At 37.3% G+C, this 24432-nt stretch overlaps 3 long non-coding RNA genes across 3 annotated transcripts; all 3 read right to left on the minus strand.

Moving 5' to 3' along the window:
* Positions 1-3817: 3817 nt before the first annotated feature.
* LOC110909842 lies at positions 3818-4383 on the minus strand. The gene is made up of 3 exons (XR_002575680.2): positions 4307-4383; positions 4149-4206; positions 3818-3937 (listed from the first exon to the last, which is right to left on the minus strand). It is a non-coding gene; the product is annotated as an uncharacterized LOC110909842 (long non-coding RNA).
* A 73-nt stretch (positions 4384-4456) lies between these two features.
* On the minus strand, positions 4457-4991 carry LOC110909843. The gene is made up of 3 exons (XR_002575681.2): positions 4946-4991; positions 4613-4842; positions 4457-4531 (listed from the first exon to the last, which is right to left on the minus strand). It is a non-coding gene; the product is annotated as an uncharacterized LOC110909843 (long non-coding RNA).
* A 25-nt stretch (positions 4992-5016) lies between these two features.
* On the minus strand, positions 5017-5579 carry LOC110909841. Its single transcript, XR_002575679.2, has 3 exons — positions 5421-5579; positions 5225-5338; positions 5017-5136 (listed from the first exon to the last, which is right to left on the minus strand). It is a non-coding gene; the product is annotated as an uncharacterized LOC110909841 (long non-coding RNA).
* Positions 5580-24432: the final 18853 nt, after the last annotated feature.

The raw sequence follows: 24432 nt of genomic DNA on the forward strand, positions 1-24432 counted from the left end.
CAGAATGTGTAGGACTCAAACACTTTTAAATAATTTTGCTACTCATAATAAAATATGTGTAGGACACAAAATTTTTAAATAATTTTGTCTATACATACACATATTAAGATTTTTGCGATTTGAACGATTTTGTTGGTGACTCTTTATTATGTCTACTTATTCGCAATATATATCTACGAGTTGCGCTTCCTAATATACATGCATAAGTATGGACATATTCGGTATATATATATATATATATATATATATATATATATATATATAGGGGATGGTTCAAATGAAAACCACTTTTATTGTGAAAACTCGAAAACTAACTAAAAAAAGCCTAAAAAACACACAAATTTTTTTTTTTCAATTTATTTTATAAAAATCGCTAGTTTTTATATATAAAAAAAACTTTTTTCAAAAAAAAAAAAAATTTTGTGTAGTGCACATGTGTTACATGTGTAGTACACATACATATGTGCAGTATTACACATGTGCATTACACAAAATTTTTTTTTTTTTTTTTGAAAATTTTTTTTATATTAAAAAACCTGCGAAATTTTGATTGCAAAAAAAAATTAAAAAAAAAATTTTTGTATGTTTTTTTGGCTTTTTTTAATTAGTTTTCGAGTTTTCACAATAGTGGTTTTCATTTGAACCTTCCCATATATATATATATATGTATATATATATATATATATATATACTAGTCGTTTACCCGCGCGATGCGGCGGGAAACATATCACTTGGGTTGGTAAGTTTAGGGCTATGTATGGGGCGGTTCGGTTTTGAGCCATAACCAAAACCAAATTCGCGATGCAATGGAAAACACAACACTTGTTAGTAATTTTAAGAGTGTGCATGAGAAGGTTCAGTTCAGTTGGGTCATAACTAAAATCTAAATTTTTGGTTAAGGTACTCTCATAATCCAATATGTTACACTACAAAATAAAATTTTTTAAATTTCGGTAAAATTAACACTATAAAGAGAAAAGGGGATGCCCCTTTCCCCAATGAAGTTTTGCCCATGATATTGTATAGCTCTTCTATATAGGAAACAAACAAAATCTTGTACAAACGCATCTATGATTTTATGATATAAAATAATTTCTATACAAACACATGTGAGTAATTTTATTACTCCTCATGTATGCCAAAATTTCGGTACCCGTATTACGGGAATTTTAGTACTAATTGGTACCGAGCTCATCCATACCGTCTTCAACCCACTTATCACAGTTCCATGAATCATTTTCTCTATGTATATGATTTTCTTCTATATCCAACTTATATTATTAGATTTAAAGTTTTGTATTTTTAATTAATTTATTATTAAAATTGTTATGTACATCTGCATATCAACCTAAACCATTCCCCATTCATCCAGTTATCACTAAAACCAAAAACAATTGTTCACCAAGGTACTAAATGTATAAGGGTGTAAGGGGCACTCCTCTAAGTGGGGAGTGACCTCTCTTACCCACAGCCAATTAGCACATGTCACGTCAACTCCCCACTTAACTCCCCCTACACCCTCAATTTGATGACGGCACTCCTCTCTTGGGGGACTTGTTTTTTTTTTATTTTTTTAAATATATTTATTATTAAAATTAAATCTTATGATGTAGGGTAGATTTGAAAACTTGTGCGGTGAATCCATACCACAGACATGTCCCCACTTAGCCTCCCCGAGGGGTCGGCGGCGGTGTTCCCGAGCGGGGAACTCACTCACCGCACGCCACCCCGAGGGCGCCCTGTTCACCCTTGTCATTGGCAGAGTGGACATATTGCATCATTGTACTCGTTTTTTGTTAGATTTTCGATGGTGTAATTTTCCGTTGATTCTAATTAAATATATTTAATTTAATTTAATTTAATTTAAAACAATACTAAATGGGAAGACAATACAAAGATTGTAACGTTCCTTGTTTTCAAATGTGTGGTTTAGTTGGGTTACAAATGACTAACGTATGAAATTCTTCTGATTTTGAATATGCGGCTACTTACATAGATGATCTTGTAGAAGTTTTTAGTTGATGGTTCAAAAATGAAGTATAATAGGAAGGACCTGTAGTAGCAAGAGTAGACAGTAACCATCATAAAATTATGTGTCAACTAAGGTGGTTTAACTCTGTAGTAATGCGCCCAGGTTTCAGCGGGATATATATTGTGGGTCGGTTTTAGTGGAACCGCAAAACACTTTCTTGTGAAATCTTATGTAAATAATTAGTGTATTATATATGTGATTACAGAACACTCAATAAAAACAACTTGGAAGGTTGAACGCATTATAAACAGACTTTGGCCTTTTTCCAACCCATATGACATAGACCCGTTTTAGCTATATTTCAGTTACTTGACCCGTTTGACCTGAAACCGAATCCAAATCAAACCGTATTCAGTAGTAATTGGGGTAAAAATGATGCCTCTTAGCTTAAAAGCTAAGTATATCAGTGTATGCAAGTGGTTATGCATATAAGTCCATTCAAACAACTGTAGATGAACAACTTAAATAGCAATTTGGTTCAATACACGAATGGGTCATTTCAGGTTATATTTTATCTCTAATGGGTCACCACTTACAACTAAAAAAAGAAATAGATTAAAAGGGAAACGGGTCAAAAGGATTAAAGACTCGTGTTTAAAGCTGGACAACTAAAAAATCGGACTTAAACACGCGTTTCAACCAATGAATAAAATACTTACCTAAATATTTAGCGGCACTCATTTAACCAATTATAAACTTGTAAAGACTTAGGAAATCCCATTTTGGAGATCTGAGGAAACAATTGGTAGTAAACATAATAAATTAATATACACATAAACAAATAGGTTGAAATTGCCACATGAGACACGCCCAAATATGGTCAACCAAACCAATGCTACCTTTGCAGCGCAAAGAAAGTGGAGTAAAAGGAACTAAGAATACCATACTGAACAAAAAGATCTTGACCTTTAATTATAGTATTGAGTTTTAATTGGTTGAAGTTAAAAAAAACGAAATTCGCCAAATCTCAATTTCAACGTCTCAACCCAAACAACAAATCCAGTATGTTCAAAAACTCTTTCATGAATTAAAAGTCAAAACTCAACTGATACAAATCTAGTAGGTTTTAAGCACCAAAGAATTTAACACAGATACAAACAAAACAATTCAGTTTTTGAACCAAACAAAGTCTGAACCAAAATCCACCCTACAAAATGCAAGTTACGTATCCCCCAAAATTATAAAATTAGGAAAAAATTAAAATGGAAGCCCCAAGATTTCAAATAAAGTAAAATCTAAACATCTAAACAGAAGTTATATATATATCATTGGGAAAAGGTAGAACGTCATACTCTGGTCACCTAAATACTTGCCGGAATCCTATTGCATCACGGCCGTCGATTTCCATATCCACCTCTGTTGCCTTCAGATCCAACATAACTTATGTGTCCCTTGTCATCAAATAACCTGAAAATCGCAATAGGATATTGAAATAAAAACCCTTGCCTTCAGATCCACCATAACTAATGTTCCACACATTGTGTGTCTCTTGTTTTTTTGACTGAACAGACCACCCAAAATCTGCTATCTTCAATCGACCCAGCCATCAGATCTCAAATTTTAAAATTACAGAAGAGACAAGTTTCATCTTTTCATTAATTTGATTTATAACACGACAGAAGAGACAAGTTTCATGTTGCGTAACTCACAGAAAGTTTAAGAGTTTCAAACGATTTTCTTTTTTAATATAGATTGCTCAGAATTATTTAAAAATAAAGCAAATGAAAATACACCATATTCAACAAGTGATTGTTATCTTAACTTACCTCGTAATCAAGCAACAAGTTCTCCGGCTTGATATCCCGATGGATAACATGCCTCTCATTACAGTATGCTAATGCATGATTAAGGCTGGCAATGTACTATGTCGGCAAGCTCAACTTTCACTCCACATCTTAGTCTAACCTGTCATATGTAGATAAAAGTCCAGATTGGCTATTCAGAAATAAAATAAATATGATATGAGTTATGATAAACATAAAGGTCTTTTGACAATAATATGGTTTTTAACAATTGTGCGGATCGGGTAAAGTTGAGCCAGAGTAGAACACATTTAGTCCAAAACTTAATGATCCTACCCCACCATATTAATTTTTGTTTCTTAAAATTTATCTACCTTTTTTAGAAGAGCGATACGCCGATACCCTGCCAATTATTTCTGCACGCTCTTTGTTCTAACAAAACAAACACGTTCAAGATACACATACAAAGCGTTAAACCATTTTACGTACTGTAGGTGATTTAGTGAAATCCAGGTAAAAATGATGCACACACCTTGTAGATGCCTGATCTATGGAGCCAAACAATTTGGTCAAGGAACAAGAAAGTCGACAATAAAGCATTTTTCAACTGAAACAAAGCATTGTTGATCAGAAAATGTCAATGAAAAACTAAAATTGACTTACTAATCGAAGAAACGATTACCTTCCCCAGTAAAACAAGTGGAAGCAGAGTTCCTGGAGCAGTTGGACTGATAAGAGCATGCAAATCATTGACAAACTGCATAAAATTTGATAATTTTTACTAAAATCAGATTCATTATATGCATAGAATCTGATTATTTTGACAAAAAAACGATACCTTAAAAAGACGGAAAACTTTCGTAGCCAAGCTAGTTGACTTGTCAACATTTTGGGCAGTTCCTGGCTTGCCATTACTTACAAAATTTGAACCGTATTGTATTGCCCTGCATATCTTGTCCCGGGCTTCAGCTTTGTTCAAATACAAAACACGTAGAGCAAGTTCCGTTCTCGCAACATCTAGCGTACTCATTTCTTATACCTTCAGAAGTTCCCCATAGAATTTCTTCTCTGCAACAAGTTAGGATTTCAGCAAATACAAACAACAAAATTCCTAGAAAATTATAAAAACACAAATAAAAGAAATCAAACCAAAAAAAAAAAGGAAAGATACCTTCAGTTTTTTACGCCAACATCTCCTGGCTAGCACGTGCCACATCAGATGCTGCTGCTGCTGCGCTTTTGCAGCAGCAGCAGCTTCTTCAGCAAATGTCGGTTTTTTGTCAGTTTTATTGCAGCATCTTCTTCTAAATCTTCATTTACAACTTTATGGATCCAAGATTTCAATCTCGAGACAACAACATTCTGAAACCAAAAACATGATTCAATAAAAGCCTAAATAGAATGAACAAAAATACTAATATTATTTAACGAAGCAGAAGATTAAACAAACCCAATGATCTTTCTCCTCATTGGTGGGCTTCATCAAGTTTATCCAATCAGGGAAGCCTATTTTCTTCTCGGTTGGTTATTGTTCGGAGATTGTCACTCCATCCATCTCCTTGAGCTGCATCAAGATAACAGGAAAGAATTATAAGTAAATTTTCCCACAAGTAAGATAAACCATAGACAATATGAGAATCCAGAACCTTAATTTCGAGTCGGTGCTTGTGGTTGAATATCAGCAAAGGTTTCAGATATCAGCAAATTCAAACAAATATATATCAGCAAATTCAACCAAATATATATCAGCAAATTCAAACAAATTAAACGAAGTGAAACCCTAACTGACATCAGATCCAAAGTTCGTACATCGATTTACAAAAAACCCAGTTTCATCTCAAAAAATGACGGTAGTACAGTAGATCTGAGAAAAATTAAACGAAGTTAAACCCTAAGTGACATCAGATCCAAAGTTCGTACATCGATCTACAAAAAAACCCAGTTTCATCTAAAAAAATGACGGTAGTACAGTAGATCTGCGAAAAATTTTAGCAAAAAAATTACCTGGCTCGACGGTGATACGGTAGATCTAAGTCGACGGTATCTCCACCGCTCCATCTTCATCTATAACAAAACAAACAAAACAACCTCTAAGTCGACGGCGGTACGATAGATCTAAGAAAACATTCAGCCAAAAAAAGTACCTGGATACAGAGAAAGATACAACCCTGAAATCCTAATCCATGTCGTCGGAAAAACGGTGAAGATAGCTTGGGGTTTTTGAATCGCCGAGAGAGAGAGAGAGGGGGAGGCGGATAGGAATGAGATGAGACATCTGAAACCCTAATGGGATAGTGATAGTGTGATACTGTGTTTTTTAATGAGTAGTACATTATGCATCTGATGTTGTACCCCGTGTGGTTTTTTGAGTGAAGGGCATAATTGGGATTGTAAATTATATTGAGCTTTAAAGGGTTGTACAGCATGCTTTAGGGGTGTTTTAAGGGAATTTATATGACTTAAGAAGTCCTTTGGATATGCTTATTAATATAGTATAGATATATATATATATATATAGGGTCGGGATTTAGAGAAAACAGTGAGAAGTGTGAGAACAGTGAGAACGGTTATGGATCGTCAGATCAAAACAATTTATGGCTGAGATTGTACGGTGGTGTTTTCGTAAATAACATAAACTTTTTAAAGTGTACGCGCTTCAATAAGGGCAAAGGGGTAAATGTACATCTACATAAACACATCAAACGTGACCGAAACATATATACTTCCCTAGAGAAACCTCCTCGACTCTTACGGAAAACGCGAAAACCCTAGAAAACGTGAAACAACAAATATTATGGCGTCGAAAGATCAAACCAGATCCAAAGGCAAAAAAATAGTGAGTTAGCTCGATTTACATTGTGCTAGTTTATGATGTTTTTGGCGTTCTAATTTTAACAATAAATTTACAGTTTCTAAGAGTGTGGAAGGGGAATGTTCATCTGCTCCAAAACGCCAAAAACCCAACGAGCAACGAAAGAAGACAACAAGAGAACATGCTACATATTGTTACTTTTCATGATGTTGTAATATACTTTGATACTTTGTTACTAAATGCCAAAATTTTTATCGTTTGTTTAATAATGTTCAAATGTATGAGAACGAAATTTTACATATATAATTTCTATTATTAAACGCCATGTATCACCTGTGATTGTATTATTAAAAAACATAGATCATTCGTGTGTTATTAAACGCCAAAACATGTATGATTTGTGTTATAAATGCATGTATCATCTGTTATTGTCTTGTTCAACGACATGTATGATCTGTAATTGACTTATGAAAAACATGTATCATTTATGTTATTAAACGCCATAATATAAAATGCCATGAAATCACGTTTTATAGGCGAAGAGAGGTTAAGAGTGAGAATAAATGTGCACACAGACAAGTCCTAGAATGCCAATAAGAGGAAGGCAATAAGTCAGAATGTTGAGGTTGAGGAAGAACCATATTATGAGTTCAGTGGGGCTAGGGTTTTGTCAAGAGTAAAACCTACAAACTTGACTGGTTGGTTTATAAATCTAAACCAAAATCAAAGACAGACAGTAGAGCAAATGGGGTTTGGTGCTGCACTAAAGTTGAAAATAGACATCGTACCGACAATGATTGGGTACTGGTTGGTTGAAAATTACAATGAAAAGACAAACAACCTAAATGTTGGCAACTATACCGTACATATCAATGAAGAATTGATAAACTCTTTAACGAGTATACCGAATGGAATGGTGCCCGTGCAAATGAAAAAAAGGCCAACAACTAAAGACCACCTACTGGCTGAGTGGACAACACAGTTCTAAGGGTTTGACTGGATTAACAGACCAAGTGTGAAGCTCTACTTTGAGGACATTTTGCATGTGATGGATAGATTCGGGCGAAACTTCTGCCTAAATTTCCTTGTAGCATTCTTCACTATAACGGGGCATGCAAGTGATAATGCGGTCGTCAACAGACAGTTCTTGCACAACGTTAAACCAAACGTTCAAATAAACCAAATGAACTGGTGTGGTTATATCATCCAATGCTTGAAAAACGCCAAAAACGCATGGTCTCCAACAAAGCATTACACAGAGCCGTTGATCATACTTGCGGTAAGAATAAAAATTTCCTTATATAAAATAATATCATTTGTCTGTCATTAAAACGCCAAAAACATCTATCATTTAAAGAATTATTTGTTACAGCTTGCCTTGGTGAACGATGCCTGCAATAGAAAAAATGGGACCGAAAAGAAGGAAACCCAATTGAGTGGGTTACAACAAATACTCTTGACTTATTTGAGGGTGCACTGGAAAAACGCCATGTTAGCAATGAAGCAAAAAAAGGAAAACAGTTAAAAAGGCTATGGAAGCCACACCCAAGAAAACAAAAAAAACGCAGGTTGTTGTTGATGAAGAAGCTGATGGTGATGATGTTGAGAATGAAATGAAGATGTTGTTGACAATGTTGATGAGCATGCTGATAATGATGATGATGAGGAGGTTGATGATGATGGTTTAGGGCATGATGATCATTATGATTATGCTAGGCTCCACCCTGATATGGAAGACGCCATGCACATCAATGATGAGGATAAAATGAGAATGAAGAGAATGAGGATGAAGAGGCTTCGCTTCAAAGGATGGTGAATGAGGATATAGAAAGCCGGGAAATGATGTTTGAAGTTTCTGCATCAGGGAACCATGCTCTGGTCATAGGAGTAACACAATATAAAGACATTGATGCTGATTGTGACAACCCGAACTATCAAGGTTAGCCTTGTTTAGTCAAATTTCGCTACTACTCATGTTCTACTCTGCGTCGTCATTATGTCTACGTTCCGTAAACCTGTTGAACTTGTTTAATTATATTTAATAATTATGATTAAATGGTGTTGCTAACTAGTAGATGATAAACCTTTGGATTTAGTGTGTATATATATTCACAATCATGTGATTGCAAAAGTTATCGGCCCAATTTAATATAGTATTGGTCCACTAATTTGAATCGGTCCAATAAGCTTATAATCCGATTAATACATTATCAGTCCACTACGAGCCCACCTCCCCTCTTTCTTATTTGCGTACAATCTGATTAGGTTCTCACAACCTCTTGCAAACCCTACTCTCCCCCATCTTCTACGCACATCAGTAGATACCCCCCCTTGTATTGCGACGGCACTGGGACCCCCTCTCATCATCATCGAAGTATCACCTTTCGCGGTCAAATTCTTGGTTAGTGGATTCTTGTTTATGTTTGTTCATAAGAATCGCTGATGGATCTTGGTTAAGTCTAAGATAATAACTGATGATAGAATGATTGAATATGTTGTGATGAATGTTACTGTAATGATCATGCATTATCTGAAATCAATAGGATTTAGGGGTGTATAGTGGGCAGAGGTATACATGATATGTTTGTGAAATGTATGGGGATGGGTAGTATGGTTGGGCCGAACCAAACTTAAACCGCAGGTTCTGGTCGGGCCGCACATGATCTGGGTTTCGTGGGCCGGGCTATATCTTAAGGGTCATGCTAAGTAATTGCTACTCATACACCTAAAAAGTTTGTAAAGTCTATAACTCAAATTATGCCAAGAAAATAACAACAGTATATGGGTACTTAATTCATAAATGTGAACATGGAGGTTTTTGGTTAAGTGAGCCGAGACTTAAACATATGTGAACTTGAATAACAGTGTGATGTATATGCATACATGTTAGTGGGCCGGGATAGTTTTAGGTGCCTTAGCTGGGCTTTGTAAAGAATTAAACATGGGCTTCAACGGGTTGTTTAGTGAAGCCGGAACCAGGCGGGTCGCACACCTCCTAACGATGTCAATTTGGGCCGATATTAAGTGGGCTGCGGGTTTGGTGTTTGGGCTGGGTTTTATGTGGTTTTGATGCCAGGTCTTTATAACCAAAGTGATCATAAGATGTTATGAGTTATTTTTTCTTATGTGCATATATAACCTTGATTAACAAAGTGTTGATTGTGTATGTTTGCATGATTAATTATTACTATTTGCATTGTATCATGTGTATGGTATGATATGTGAATAACAAACTAATCGGTCGGGTGATGTATTGATACATGAACATGATATGGAAAAATAGTTAAAGGATTCGGATGAACCAATGCGTGTGTACTTACATGTGAACTAAATTACTCTTGATAATGCATGAGATGAACTGGTATTGTGGTTGTGAGTAGGACCAGATACTTGCTAGGATTTGCGTAATGATATATGTTCTACTTATTTGCAATCTGTGTATTGAATGCAAAGAAAACATGTGTTATGTGAGCACGGAACTGACTAATTTGGTAACCACAATAGGGGTTAATTGACCAACTAGGAACACATACTTTAATCTTACCGAGCAAACCAAAGGTGAGTTCATCTCTCTTGAGCATGCGTCCTGGTGGTTGGGACAGTCTTTGGGTATCCTTGGGAGGGATAGGTTTTGGGTAAATCATTCGGGTATTCCTGAGAGGAATACGTCTTATTGTAAAACTAGAATGTTAGATAATATACTCTTCCTATCACCTTTAAAGTCCCTCCGTGTTGTTTGGTTACTTGAGAGGTAACATGGTATTAGTTAGTAGCGCTACTTAGGTTTGGCAACCTCACCCCGTACCTGGGAGGACGGGTGTTGAACTAATGACCTAGTCATGACCAATGCTTTGATAGGAGCTTTGGAGAAAGGGCAATGTAAATCAGGAGCCGTCTTGAATTCGAGGTATTATCAACATTAAATTCAGTGGATTAACTAAACACTTGGTAACCAACGTTTTCGTAAAACTATGAACTCACCAGCGTTGTCTGATACACTTGTTGCATGCTTGCAGGTCGTTAGATATCTTGGATTTGGGAACTTGCTGTCTGGAGTAGCTGGAGTGGTCATGGGTCGACTGGAGGGATTCATGTGATTGATTATTGATAATTTACATTGGTTTTGAACAATTTAACTTTGGTTTACTATTTGCTTCCATTGAACATGTTGGCTTTCATTTAAACTTGTTGATGATATTTTTCATTAATAATTGGGGATTTTATTTATAAACTTGAATGGGTTCAATGTAATTAGTGGCTCGTGGTTGGTACCTTACACGCCTAACAGGGACATTCCCTAGGTGGTATTTTGGGGGTATGACAGTTTGGTATCAGAGCCACTGGTTATAGTGAACTTGGTTTTAAAACGTTTTTGTAAAACCAGACTATAACCAAACAGTTCAGAATACGTGAATACGACCATGACACTCAGCTCCAGATTGCAAGGTTCGTCTTTCTCACTTGTTACATACACTACATGACTAGTACACAATTGCTTATGGCGCAACATACGAACACACACTCGTCACTATAGCATGATTACATGAATTACTTGCATATGTTATGACTCGTTTTGAAAACCGTGAGGGGCAGACACTGGGAGCGTGCTGGCTGCCAAAGCGGACAATATCATGGTGCATTGTTAGTACGCCATAGTCTTTGGATTCCTGTGATTTTATTACCTTGACAACCTCTGTTTGACATTTGAGTTTAAAGAACCAATTGACATGAGTTAGGAGGAACTGAGATGAGCATGCAAATCACAACATTATTGTGGGTGCACACATAATAATAATGTGGGGTGCATGCGAGTCCCAGTGAGGCTTAACAAGTGAAAAAGGGGTTCTATTCTGTTATTTGATCGATGTGAAACACAACAGTCTATAAGAGTCATAGCAGTGATTGTCTCTTACTTGAACGTGATCTTTCCGCTCCACTCTGAATGCTTACGAATCTCGATGCTATCGGGTATTACCTGTACACCCATCTGAACGCCTAGCGAACTGTGTAGAATGTTAGGTGCTTGTACGAACATCCCTGAGTTGGATGTTGCAGCGTCGAATGATTGGACGATACCATTTCACTCCTTTTCATTGGTTGGAACTCACTGTATTAACGTCTTAGACCCTGAAGTGCGATCACTTCTACAACACTCTGGAAACATATCGTGTAGCACTCAGTCAACATGCAAGAATGATGGACAAGAGGATGAGCGTAGTGCCTTACCAACCTCAGTACTAGAAGGACCCTGATTACCGGCAGCGAACACCAGCAAATTGACTTCAACTGGATCCTTAAACCCTAGACAACGATTTATGAGAGTCAACTCTCACAAATCAATCGGGACATCAACGATGACAGTCGGCCATGGTGTAGAATATGTAACTGCCAGCACAATGAGTAGCGCCTTAGGACGTGGCACAGAATGTGAAAAGGTGGACCCTGTTGGTGAAAGGCCGTAGGACTCCGTTTCATCGGCATTAGAAGCAACAGTCACGATGACATCAAGATACTCGCAAATCATGACTTTCGGTATGGAAATGACGGTGGCTTCAACAAGGAATGGCCAATGTTAAGCCAAGACGCCAACAACACAGGGAACAATGACAGTTTTGGGAGTTCTAGTAGTAGTAGCAACAACACTAGATGTGGTACTCGTGGAAGGGCATTTAGGATGGGCGAGGGCGACGCCAGGATTATAACAACATGGTGGCCTACACGTTCTTGGTAACTAATCACTTTGTCACTGTTCTGCTTAACACTGATGCTTCTTGAAACCGAACCTGTTGTGGACTCGGCTGATGGCAAGTCAACTGAAACCTCATATGATTGTTAGGATGCAAACTCGACCTTGTGGGACAGGTGTTCGACGTCGACCTTCGTTCTACTACCCTTGATAGTTTGATGCAGTAGTCGGTATGGATTGGTTACCTATAAATCGCGCAGATATACCCTGTGAGAAGCAAACATTGCGTACCCCCTCCCTAGTGGAGAATCGGCATTTGTTCCAGAATATCAGAGTTGTGTAAAGGTTAGCATCAACTCTGCAATGAAAGCCCAGAAGTGTCTACGGAGGAATTACCTCACCATTGCTAACAACGGTTACTGATGATAGGGCTAAGGAAGAGAGGATCGAGGATCCACCAGTTGTTTATAATTTCTTCCGATGAGCTACTTGAAGAACTTCCAGGATTACTTCCACAACTGTTAGGCGGAAACTCAGTTTGATCTCACGCCAGGAGTTTTGGCGGACCTAGCTTTTCGCTTTGGGGAGCCCCAGTTACACCCATGAAGACAAGCCTTACCGTACGTGTACTAGTTATCGAGAACTTTACAAGGTGACAGTCGAGAACCGTTTGCCTCGACCATGTAGTGACAACCTGTCGACTAGTTGCAAGTGACAAGCTTTCATTCGAGGATTGATTTACGAACGGACTATTATCAGATAGAAGTCCAAGGAGAGAATGTTCCTAAAGCGGCATATCAAACGCAGTATGGCCATATGACTTTGTGCACCATGACCATTGAGTTAATCAACACACGAGCAGCTTTATGGATCACGTGAATCGACCGTGTTATTTGACAACGTTTTGAAACACTACAAGGGGAAAGGAACACCATGAACGGCACCTGTATTTTGTCCTAGAGCTCCTAGGGGAGAAGCAACTTCACGCGAAGTCTACCTAAGTGTGACTTCAGGATTTGGAAGGTACACCTTCTTGGTCACGTAGTCAACAAAGTAGGGATACATGCAGATCTCGCAAGAGATCCATTTCATTAGATAATGATCGGCACCAAATAGTCTATCGGGGATACAGTAATTTCTTGATTTAGCTTGATACTAACGTAGATTCATCACAGGATTTTTGAGGATTTCACAGCTTTAACCTCTTTAGCACACCAGGGTGCTGTGTACTCGTGGGAGATAGGCGGAGAACGTCTTTTTAGCTTTTGAAACCCAACCCTGCAACGCACTGAGCATCACTTCTATCCGAGAGTACCGATGATCTGGCGATATACCATGATGGTCCAAATCAGAGTCCCAGTTACACGCCGATGCAACACGAGAGAGTGATGACTTACGTAATGGTGTTACGAAGAGTAACTGCACGACATACAATCTGCGGTGGAAACCGTGGTCGTTGGATTTAAGTGGGAGGCATTACTTGGACGGTACCGAATGGACTACTTAAACCGATCTCAAGGGCCTCCCGTGTACCCTGGTTATGAGAGAGTTAAAACATGTAATAACATCGCTGGATGGAACTTTTGAATGATTACGACTGTGAAACCTGAACGTGCACGAGCTTTGCAGTTCACTATCGACTCTAACTTACCTGATCAGACTCGCTCTGTTCAAACTGGAGAACTGAAGGAAGAGAATTTGCAAGTTAAATCCATGCGGGGCATTGAGAGGCAATCGTTGGCCGGTCGGACGATATTCGCTACCTCATGGAACGAATGTGGATCTCATTATACAGTAATTGTAGGAAGTTTGCTTTGGGCAAAGCACACCGGCCTTGATAATCTAGTCGTCTGGGTTTTGATGATAGACATTAGGATTTATAAACCTTGAACTGGTGATCGGGCATGAAGGCCCACCTTGCAATGTATGTGAATGATGTTTGACTTGTGGGGAAAGTCAAGATGGAGTATCAGCAACCAGAAACACCTATATGGAAAGGAGAACAAACTGCAATGGATTCTATCACTAGTATACTTACAACTCCAAACGGAAACAATATCACCTGGGTGATCATTGATGGTCTCACGTTACCAGCACACTTTCTTGCAATCAAGAAAACTGACGAGTCTTCACAGTTGTGAATGTCCTCTGAGAAAGGCTGCTTTTAGGCACGAGGTGCTAACTCCTGTTACCTCTGAATTTGATCTATGCATGATTTATGTCAGGCAATATACAACACCCTTGGCTCACGTCAGGATCAGAGCATTGTTTATCACCGTTGGACAAACGGTCAGAGTAAACTAACTCTCCTGGCACTCGAAGACATACTGCGAGCATGTGTGTGACTGGATTTGGTGCAAATTTGAAGGACTCTTACCTATAGTTGAGTACTACTGTGGCAGTTATCATTTTGGTAACCAGACAGCTCTGTTGAGGCATTACATAGACGATAATGCTAACCTTCTTGTTAGACTGAGATGGTTGACAACCTAATCACAGGCCCAGGACTTGTATTCGAAACTCTTAGGAAGATTGTTTAGATCGAAATTCGTTTGGCAAGAATGCGTGACCGCCAGGAAAACTGATAAGCTTAGAAAACACTAGAAGATCACCGTAAGCGATCGTATCATGTTGAAAGTCTCACCCTGGGAGGGTGTAGTACACTTGGGAAGCGTGGCGAGCTTAACTTACATCATCTTGAGCCATACAACATTCTGGGAAGAGTAGGTAACGTGACTTACAAACTCGGGATACCCGACGGATTGGATAACGTTCGTGATGACATTTACGCTTCGAATCTAAGGTATTGGTTGCACGAGGAAGCACATGTGATACTTTTACTAGAGCCTAAGGTTAACGACGAGTCGTAGTTGTCAAGGAATCTATCGAAGCATCGACCAGGAAGTCAAGGGTAGTTAGCATAGTCGAATTCCAGTCGCAAGAGTTCGTTGGAACTCAAATCATGAACCGAAGTTCTCGTGGGAACGCGATAATCAGATGAAGCTCACGTATCCTAATCTGTTTGAAATTGTCGAATTGAATTCTGATGCGACTAGCGAATTTCGGGACGAAATTCCCTTTCAAGTTGGGGATGATGTGGCACCTGGGAAAAATCCAGAGTCATTCTAATTTAATACCGTGCTGTTTTGAATTGCTTATTAAATTTCGGGACGAAATTTCTTTCAAGTTGGGGATGATGTGACAACCTGAACTTTCAAGGTTAGCCTTGTTTAGTCAAATTTCGCTACTACTCATGTTCTACTCTGCGTCGTCATTATGTCTACGTTCCGTAAACCTATTGAACTTGTTTAATTGTATTTAATAATTATGATTAAATGGTGTTTCTAACTAGTAGATGATAAACGTTTGGATTTAGTGTGTATATATATTCACAATCATGTGATTGCAAAAGTTATTAGCCCAATTTAATATAGTATTGGTCCACTAATTTGAATCGGTCCAATAAGCTTATAATCTGATTAATACATTATCAGTCCACTACGAGCCCACCTCCCCTCTTTCTTATTTGCGTACAATCTGATGCATACAATCTGATTAGGTTCTCACAACCTCTTGCAAACCCTACTCTCCCCCATCTTCTACGCACATCAGTAGATACCCCCCCTTGTATTGCGACTGCACTAAGACCCCCTCTCATCATCATCGAAGTATCACCTTTTTCGGTCAAATTCTTGGTTAGTGGATTCTTGTTTATGTTGACTTTTAATTAGTAATTATACTTACGTGAAATTGTGGTTAATGAAACTATATCCATGCTTTGAAATTATATGGTCACATGATACTAAAGTAAACTGTTTCTTTGAATGATGAACCGTAATTAGACATGTTTGTTCATAAGAATCACTGATGGATCTTGGTTAACTCTAAGATAATAATTGATGATAGAATGATTGAATATGTTGTGATGAATGTTACTATAATGATCACGCAAAATCTGAAATCAATAGGATTTAGGGGTGTATAGTGGGCAGAGGTAAACATGATATGTTTGTGCAATGTATGGGGATGGGTAGTATGGTTGGGCCGAACTAAACTTAAACCGCAGGTTCTGGTCGGGCCGCACATGATCTGGGTTTCGTGGGCCGGGCTATATCTTAAGGATCATGCTAGGTAATTGCTACTCATACGCCTAAAAAGTTTGTAAAGTCTATAACTCAAATTATGCAAAGAAATTAACAACAGTATATGGGTACTTAATTCATAAATGTGAACATGGAGGTTGTTGGTTAAGTGGGCCGATACTTAAACATATATGAACTTGAATAACAGTGCGATGTATATGCATACATGTTAGTGGGCCGAGATAGTTTTAGGTGCCTTAGCTGGGCTTTGTAAAGAATTAAACATGTGCTTCAACGGGTTGTTTAGGGAGGCCGGAACCAAGTGGGCCGCACACCTCCTAACGATGTCAATTTGGGCCGATATTAAGTGGGCTGCGGATTAGGTGTTTGGGCTGGGTTTTATGTGGTTTTGATGCAAGGTCTTTATAACCAAAGTGATCATAAGATGTTATGAGTTATTGTTCTTATGTGCATATATAACCTTGATCAACAAAGTGCTGATTGTGTATGTTTGCATGATTAATTATTACTATTTGCATAGTATCATGTATATGATATGATATGTGAATAACAAACTAATCGGTCTGGTGATGTATTGATACATGAACATGATGTGGAAAAATAGTTAAAGGATTCGGATGAACCAATGCGTGTGTACTTACATGTGAACTAAATTACTTGTGATAATGCATGAGATGAACTGGTATTGTGGTTGTGAGTAGGACCAGATACTTGCTAGGATTTGCATAATGATATATGTTCTACTTATTTGCAATCTGTGTATTGAATGCAAAGAAAACATGTGTTATGTTAGCACGAAACTGACTAATTTGGTAACCACAATAGGGGTTAATTGACCAACTGGGAACACATTCGGGTATTCCTGAGAGGAATACGTCTTATTGTAAAACTAGAATGTTAGATAATATACTCTTCCTATTACCTTTAAAGTCCCTCCATCTTGTTTGGTTACCTGAGAGGTAACATGGTATAAGTTAGTAGCGCTACTTAGGTTTGGCAACCTCACCCCGCAGCTGGGAGGATGGGTGTTGAACTAATGACCTAGTCATGACCAATGCTTTGATAGGAGCATTGGAGAAAGGGCAATGTAAATCAGGAGCCGTCTTGTATTCGGGGTATTATCAACATTAAATTCAATGGATTAACTAAACACTTGGTAACCAACGTTTTCGTAAAACTCTGAACTCACCAGCGTTGTCTGATACACTTGTTGCATGCTCGTAGGTCGTTAGATATCTTGGATTTGGGAACTTGCTGTCTGGAGTAGCTGGAGTGGTCATGGGTCGACTGGAGGGATTCATGTGATTGATTATTGATAATATACATTGGTTTTGAACAATTTAACTTTGGTTTACTATTTGCTTCTACTGAACATGTTGGCTTTCATTTAAACTTGTTGACGATATTTTTCATTAATAATTGGGGATTTTATTTATAAACTTGAATGGGTTCAATGTAATTAGTGGCTCGTGGTTGGTACGTTACATGCCTAACAGGGACATTCCCTAGGTGGTATTTTGGGGGTGTGACACTGATGAAGAACAACAAAACATTGAAATTGAAGAGGTATGTTATTCAAATAATCAATTTAATAAAAACCACAAAACGCCATGATTAATAAAATCCTTTTTTATTTAACAGGAAATGGCTGATAAATTGGATGGGGCATACAAAGAATTAGAAGACTGTTACACTAAAATGAACACATTGTTAAAATAGTCAAAGATTGAATATCCAAATAGTCTCCTGGTACATATTAAATATTTACAATGTCTGACATTGTTGGAGAACATGTCAAAATTTGTTGATAAAAATGCCAAGGAAGTGGCAGCTGAGAGAGAAGAAGGTAAAAATGAAGGTGAGGTTGAAAAAGAAGTTGAAGGTGAAACGAAAGTGGAAGTAGGAGGTGAAAATTAAGGAGAAGGGGAGGATGAGATGGCTGGAATAGAAAACGCCATTGAAGTGGAAATAGTTGATGAAAACGCCAATGAAGTTGAAAATGAAAGAGAAGGAGAAGGAGAAGGAAAAAGAGAAGGAGAAGGAAAAGGAGAAGAAGAAGGAGAAAGGAAATGGGAAAGGGAAGGGAAAGGGGAAGGGAAAGGGGGAGAGAAAGGGGAAGGAGAAGGGGAAGGGGAAGGAGAAGGAGAAGGGGATAGGGGAGTAGAAAGAGTAGGGGATATGGCCAGAGAACAAAATGCCGAACCCTCTATTGGTACAACAGCCCCCATATACAATATTCTCTGATGAGAATACTATATTCTCATATGAAGATATAAATGAAAAAGATATTGAAAGATGGGATTGTGATTTCAAGACACTTGAATATCACATTTCCAGATACAATGGGGAAAAATAATTAAAAGGAATATTGCTGAGGTTTTGGAGCTGCCGGGACAAGATCTAAAACAAATGATTGAAATAAAAGAAGGTCTAGATTGTCCAAGGATGGTGGATAAAGTGATTAACGCAGTAAAAAACATCTGCAACCTACTGAAGAGACCCCAAAAATGCTTGTGTTTGATAAGACACCAAACATCCTCCCAACAGAAACACAATACAGTTAGGCGTTCATCACTGAACTAGAAAAAACTGAAGGGGAGATGGTGAACAAAAGTGTTGACCAACAAGGTGCAGTGTTTGATAAAACACCATGTGAGGAGCCACTATCTACAGCTGGGAAGAACCTCTTGCAAGCTTTTGAAGAGGAAGAGACACCCAATAAACCCCACGATGAAAACACCATCAACACATCACCACCAAAAATGCCAAACAAATCTGATGTGCAGGAGAAGGGTGATGAGGATAAAACTCCAGACATTCACAAAGTTGATGCAAGAAAATACAATTTAAAACCCTGAAGAGCTGCCTGGTGATCAAGAAGCTGATCAAGATGATGAAGAAGATGAAAATATAAACAAAAAGACTGTGGGTGAAAAGACGAAGAGAGATACAAAAATGAGCAGGGCATGTTTGTCACCTTATGTAAGGAGGCAAGTGGTTATACATGAACCAAGGAAGAACCATGAAACTAACGTTGCCACATACATATTCACTAGATAGAGTGAATGTGAGTATGTACACTTCTCTCAAATAAAAAAGCCAAACTTTGCATTTATCACGTTTACTTGAATATGCATGTAAAAACGCTTAAAACGCCATGTCTTATTTTGTATAACTAAAACGCCATATGATGTTTTTTAGGACTGTCGTGTTCAAGATGGGAGGAGAGTTTACACTCATAAGGGTGGTTTGTGAGAGCATGAGACAAGTATTTGATGCACACGTCGCCATTATTCAATGTTGGGAGCATATCCTGAACTATGAAGAAAGATACAAGGCTCCAGAATCAACCTCAAGGTTATTTTGCATACAAATAATGCTGGTAACTCTTTTGCAATATTTAATTGATGAAATTATATTAGGACATTGTTTTGTTGTTTAAAATGTGGTACTCAATATTACAGAATCGTCCGACGTACAACGAAATGACAAAAGTACGTTATTTATACAAAGAATTCAACAGAAACATGGCAACGGTTTTGAAAAACGCCCGTTTCAAAGGAGACCAGAAAGATAGAAACATCACAGAATATGAACTGGTCTTCGTGCCAATAATATGGGCAAGACATTTCTATGTTGTCTATTTCAACATAAAACACGACAGAGTTGATGTATTGGATAATAGCGCTACAGGGGATGACCTCAGCATTAAAGACAAGTATGATGGATGGGTGGGAAAGTTGGTAAGTATCTTGAAAACTTTGTATATAGGAACTATGTTGACAAAATGCCATACTAATATATTCAAAAAATGTGAAACTGCAGCACGATGCTTTTGCAAACTACTTGCGTCTTAAAAAACACCCAAAGCATAAGATCATGAAGTCGGCGCTTATTGTCAGACAAAAGATGGAATGAGGACAACATCTAACGTGGTCGACTGTGGGGGTTTTGCAATGAGGCATATGGAAACATATATGGGGCAGATAGCTGGTTAGACATGTGGTTTAGTAAAAGAAGATGCCCCAAATCAACTACAGCAAAGACAACTAAATGGACTGAGGATGAAGTACATTGTAAAAATCCTGCTTCATACCGAAAATGAAAACAAAACACAAGTGACAAAATCTGTAAGAAAATTCTTGGATTTAGGGGGGAAAGAATACATGAATTGTGTCAAACAACGGACAAGAGAGTAAAAGAAAGGATGAAAGAATATGTAGATTAGCTTAAACGTCATGGATTATATAATTTTAATGTTGACTAATGTGTTTTGCTTTTTAGATTATTGCATCTACATGTTTCGTTGTGTGATTTTCGATAATATTTGTGAAAATATGTAGAAATTAATGAAACGCCATGATTTGAATAATTAGCAAATAGTAACCATTGAAACATAAACAACATTAAAAAAAGGGTTAAAAAACCTAAATTAAAACAACTAAAAAACACAAAAACGCCATATCTATCGGATATCGATAGAACACCATTAAAAAATAAACACCTTTCGAAAAAATACTTTTTTTAAAAAAGCCATCGAAAATTAGCATAACGATGAAAACACCATTTCTATTTAAATTTTGTTTGGAACGGAATCATAACACCATTATTTTGATTGACGTGGAGAATGACAATCGTACCCCTTCACATAATTTAGCGTGCTATACCACGTGGCCAGCCAGGATCCGTTCTCACCGTTTTCATACTTTCCCCCATTTTCTCCTAATCCCGTACCTATATATAACCACCTTTATTGCGAGAACCGCGAGAACCAATGTGAACAGGGGGCAATTTTTTAAATACCAAACAACCTTTAAAATATTGGACTTTAAGCACAAATTAAATTACATTTAATACAATCTTTCACGTCCACTCTCACTAACCTCTGATTAGATCCAGATCTCTCAACATTTCTCAACCTTCAACCTAAATCTCTCAACAATACTCAACAGTTCGTCCCAGAATCTCCCAGCAATACTCAACAGTTCATCGATTACATCATCGTCTCAAATACATCATCACTTCACCGTCATCAGTTCACCATATTGAAGCATATGGATTGAGATTTTATCTCAGATCTGAGATTTTACCAACAGATAGTCATAATCGAGGTTAGTTCCCAAAGTTCGTCCAAAATTAGTCGTATAATATATATTAGGAACATAATCATCGATCGTACATTCTTCATCCATTCGTAATTAGGGCAACGTGATTATAAGCATTATGAATTTTTAATCTGTTCGTAATTAGGGCAACGTAATTATAAGAATAGATGATTCAATGAGTGTGTCATAGTGAATTTGAGAAAATAAAGTTAATAATATCATTCATGTGCATAGTGAATTTGAGCAGATTTGTTTAGGGTACGTGTAGATGATTTTGTGTAATTAGAATATGCTAGTGTTGGTGTTTTAGGTAATGCACACGTGCATAGTGAACTTGGGCAATTTTGTGTAAGATATGTGATTTTGTGTAATTAGGATATGATGGTGTTATTGTGATTTTGTGTAATTGGAATATGATGATGTTATTGTTTCATGTGATGCACATGTGCATAGCGAACATGAGCAGTTTTGTTTAATATACGTGTTTATGATTTTGTGTAATTAGATTCTGTTGATGTTGTTGTTTAAAGTGATAAATATGTGCATATTGAATTTGAGAACATAACATTGAAATTTACATATGGATTGATTTTAAATATCATTATAAGAATATATGATGCACATGTGCATATTGATTCACAACTGCATAATGACAATGACATGTGATGCACATGTGCATATTGATGCACATAGTGCATATAGATGCACAAATGCATATCGTTTACGATGATGAAAAAAGGTGTTTAATGCACATACTAATTGAAATTGCATTTTGGTTATATTATGTTTCAATTATTACTAGAGGTAAAAAACGGAAAAAAGCAAAGAAAATAGCATTTGTGTTGAGACAGAATGACAAAGGGGCAACAAAACTGACAGGTGATAAGGAAGGTGAATACAAAAGTGTTAAACGAAAAGCCAAAAAAGGTTGGTTATTAGTCGATGATGCAGTTGGTAGTATATGCACATGTGCATTCAATTGTTACTTTCATGTTGAACGATGTTGTTTGATGTCATGTGCAATTATTGCAGGAGAAAGAAATACAAGGAATATGACAAGTAAAAAGCACAACGTGATGGATGACAAGGGCGATGAGACGGTGGAAAACTTCCACCATTAATGAAAGAAAGTTGCATAGAACGTATTATATTGAAAATTATGGTTGTTTTTGTATGGTGGTTTATATGTTAGTTGTTTTTTATTGATAATCTATATTTGTTTATTGGACGATGACAAATATACGATCGTTAATTCCGTAATTTGATGTAATATGGTATAGTATATGTTGGAAATGCACATGTGCATAAGGTGTATTAGTATGCATAGTGGTGATATATGATGTGTTTCCGGATGATTATAATCAGTTTACAATGTTTTGAAAGGTTATATGGTGGTTAGTATAGTATATGTTAGAAATACACAAGTGTTTATTGTTGTGACATAAATGATTATGTTGCCAATGCACATGTGCATATTTATACATTATTATGCATAATGGTAATGTATGATGGTGTTTGGTATAGGATATGTAGTTTACAATGTTGTATGGTGTATGGTATAGTATATGTTGGAAATGCAAAGTTACCTATTGATGTGATATGATGACTGGCATAGTTTATGTTGGCATTGCACACGTGCATAACGTAGAGGTAATAATGTATAATGTTGTTTGACATATTATATGGTGGGAATGCACATATGCATAATGTATACGTTGCAATGTATAATAGGTGGGTTGAAAATGGAGTACATGTAGTTAAAACATAATGGCATTGAAAACCATGCATCGATAAGTTTAGATGGTATGGTTTCAATGTTAAAAATGCACGCGTTGGGTAATGCACATGTGCATTATGTTGAAACAGTGGACATGTTGGTAATTTATGTTAATTGGTCATGAATACAACAGTAAATACTACACCGCTAAGCAGATAAAAAAAATAAGTCTAAACAAGGAATGTAAACAAAAAAACAAGTGATAATCAATTTATAAGTAGTTCAACTATTTTTTGGTTGTCCTTCTTTTGAACATAATATGTACCATTCTTTTGAACATAGTATGTACCGATGTGTACAATGCTCAATGTAGGATTGTTCCTATATATAAACAAAAAATAAAATGAATAAAAAGAGGATATAAATATCATAATTAATTGGGTAAATTACACTTTTCGTCCTTTATGTTTGTACTGGATTGCAACGGATAGCCTTTAGCTTCAATAATTACAGTCACAATCCTTTATTTAATCCTTTATTTGGAAAACTCATTACATCTTTCGTCCTTTAGCACTAATAAAGTTAAAAATTTCAGTTAAGTTGAATCACGTGATTCCCATGTAAGGGCATTTATGTCCTTTTAACCCTGGTTCTTTCCACCTTATAAACCCCTCTTTCACCCTCTTTCTCATGTTAGGGTTCTAAACTTCATTTGCTATCCAAGTCCCACCACCACCACCACCACCAAATACATCCACTAAGCCAACCACCTGTCACCATAACCACCTACAACCGCCACCACTGCAGTCCCTACAGCACAGCCACCGCTAAAATCAGCAATCCGGGTGATTTGCAGACCAGTGAAACCGGTTCTTGATTTACCGCCACCGGTAAAATCAGCAATTGGGTGACCCGACGAGGCGCCGCCGAGTAGCAGTTTCCGATGAAGAGGCCCGATCTGGTGTAAGCTTCCGCACGGTACCATGATTTGCAGACCAGTGAAACCGGTTCTTGATTTATCGTCAGGTTTACACATTTGGTTATTGTTTATGTGATCCAGATTGATAATTATGGGGTATGAGAAATGGGGTATAAAAAGATGGAATCTTTAGGGGTAGATCAAGGAGATGATAATAATATGATGTGGGTTTGGGTTTTCTCTCTCATCAACAACAATGGGTATTGTATTGGGATTATTCTTGGTGGTTTGTTGATCTGAAAGTGCACAAGAAGAA

The sequence above is a fragment of the Helianthus annuus genome, chromosome 15 (genome assembly GCF_002127325.2).
Source record: "Helianthus annuus cultivar XRQ/B chromosome 15, HanXRQr2.0-SUNRISE, whole genome shotgun sequence".
Taxonomy (NCBI): Eukaryota; Viridiplantae; Streptophyta; class Magnoliopsida; order Asterales; family Asteraceae; genus Helianthus; species Helianthus annuus.